The sequence below is a fragment of the Sinocyclocheilus rhinocerous genome, unplaced genomic scaffold, assembly GCF_001515625.1.
Source record: "Sinocyclocheilus rhinocerous isolate Xijiao unplaced genomic scaffold, SAMN03320098_v1.1 scaffold1053, whole genome shotgun sequence".
Taxonomy (NCBI): Eukaryota; Metazoa; Chordata; class Actinopteri; order Cypriniformes; family Cyprinidae; genus Sinocyclocheilus; species Sinocyclocheilus rhinocerous.
This window is the reverse complement of record NW_015638958.1, coordinates 1,451,609-1,454,345: the sequence shown is the minus strand read 5'-3', so window position 1 is coordinate 1,454,345 and position 2,737 is coordinate 1,451,609.

Below are 2,737 nucleotides of genomic sequence, written 5' to 3'. Positions count from 1 at the left end.
TGCATTGTTTTACTTACTTGTTTTTGACATATCCGACCGAACTACAAACTTTCCAGTGATGTCTGTGAGAAAGGTATATTCACTCGACAAGCTCGCGCATCTGCGCCGCCGCGCGCTCAATCCACTCAGCGTGCTTTGTTTATCAGCTCGAGCACATCAGCTATACAGGCGTTAATACTGAATGTTTAACGTTATATTCATTGCATACACGTACTTCGTAGTGGACATCCTTAACTCCATTCTGCTGTCTGTTGTTCTGTTGTCGGTGTTTCTTTGTCTGAATATGGCGCTTATCACATGCTGTGTGGTATCGGCGTTTGGTATCTGGCCATTTTAACGAGTACGAGTACGAGTACAGGAGCTCAGTATCGGGCCCGATACCGATACCAGTATCGGTGCATCCCTATTAAAAATTGTCCTGGCTATTCCAAGCTCTATCATTGCAGTCAGCGGGTGTTGCAGTGCTTCAGTCCAAAAGAAGTGAAATAAAAAGCACGGGGTCTCACACGTCAAAGTGTGAGAGACAAAGTGTCTCACATGGCTCCGGGGAGTGAACAAAGGCCTCCTGTAGCGAATCGATGCGTTTTTGTAAGAAATATCCATATTCAAAATGTAATAATCACTTTAATCTAGCTTGCCCCAACAGTTGTACACAGAAGCAACTCCGGGAGCATGACGTATGAGGTCAGCGTTGCGCATGCGCCGGTGAGTCTCGTGAAAACCAACGTTTGTTTACAGGATCAAAGTAAGCAAAGTTTCCTCACTTTACTTTTAGTCTCCTCTTGGCTTATATCGAAATCCTCTGACATTCTTCTTTACAAATCCTCGTTTTGTACTTCTAATTAGTGACCGTTGTTTTGTTTTGATCTCTCCCCTGCGCTTCCGCGTGCGGCACTTCTGAGTGGCGTAACGGCGACCTCATACGTCAGCCGCCCGGAACTGCTTCTGTTTACAACAGTGAGCGCAAGCTAGATTAAAGTGATTATTACGTTTTGAATATGGATATTTTTCTTACAAAAACGCATCGATTCGCTACAGGAGGCCTTTGTTCACCCCCCGGAGCCGTGTGAGACATTTTTTTTACCAGACAATGTGCCAACTCGCAATGACCCCCAACTTGTCTAAGTCTGAAATCACTGGCAGGCGTAATAGCTTCTAATAGTCAGTAATATGAGCTGCAGAAATAATTTATCTCTCTGTGAAAAGTTAAATGAGGCTTAATTAAAAAAGACACAGGACAGCTATGACTTCTCATTCTCATTCAGATGGTAGAGCAGCTCAGTGTTAGAGGCCTTGGATAATAGAGATGATTCTCATCTATATTGGCGTTCATGCTGCTGGAAAAAAAAATGCACAGCACAGCACTGAATAAAACCATCAACCACACAACATTATACCACAATGTTTTAATGTTTAATTACACTGAAAAATTTATATCTTAAAAATTCCTGCCAGAATACAGTCTTCGCATATAATCGTGTCCATTTAAATCAATTTATGGGGGTGTATGAAGGATAGAAAATCTAATTTCCCTTGATCTTTTGAAATGAGTTTGATGCACTAAAACATACTGTAACTTTCATAACTTCAACTTCCTGCCTAGTTCGAAAAGGCCATCTATGAAAATTAAGGACCAAAAATGACTTATTCAAAACTTTTTGATGTTGGCCAGATGACTTCATTTACACATCAATGATGTCTATTCAGTGTTCAGAGAAAGGTAATGATGTCTGTTTGGACTAATATAAGAGTGATATAATGAGAAAGTAGTATAAATAACTATTCTATAAATGTCAGAAAGAGACACTTAATAGAGATTTTACTTGCATTAGGAAAAAGTTGTTAAGCATTTGTGACAGTTGTTTTGACATATAATTTCAAGTTGCCACTCCTTTTCTTTTTTTTTTTTCTTTTCTTTTCTTTTCTTTTCTTTTCTTTTAAGCAAAAAATATATACACATTTAAAAAAACATTTTACATCATTTGATCTGTTGAAACTTTACACAGAAAAAGATAATAAACTGGGTTTTTTTTTCACAGTAAACTCATGTTAATACACATATTATGTCTTGCGGCTAAATGTTTTAACGCTTATGGATTGGTCCCATTCACTTTGAATGAAACTGCTGCACTGTAACCTAGATTTTTTATTTTTTTTTGGATAATCAACATTATACCACAAATGCTGTTGACTGATCTTAACTTTTTTGAAAGCCATAAATATTCCTCTAACTAGGTTCCTGATCATTTCAGTCTGACATTAGTTGTTTTTTCCCAGAACATTTCAATGCAAATATTTAACATAATCTTTGGTATGCTGTCTATTACCAAAGACTATAGAATACCCAAGACGTGTCACTTGTATAGTTTTGGGGAAAAATTCAACGCTCAATATGGCCGCTTAATCGCAGGAAACCCCGTCTTCTGAATGAAAGAACCAATCGCTAATCGGTAAAGTCAGCGCATCACTGCAGCTGCCGTTAGAAGTCCTGGTTGCTATCGGGTGTGTCTCACACGTCCTGAAAAGTGAAGCTGAGGGCTCTTTGATCGCCCCCTGGGGGCTGGCTGCAGTACAGGTCATAAACCCCGCCCTCTCCATGTAAACGAATGGGACTTGAGTCAAAATAAAAAAATAAATTACACTTCCAATACAATTTTCCCAAAGATGGTTTTGGTCATTTAAGGTAGTTGTTATCACGCTGATATATGTTAAATTGTTCGTTTTTGTGATAAGTTTG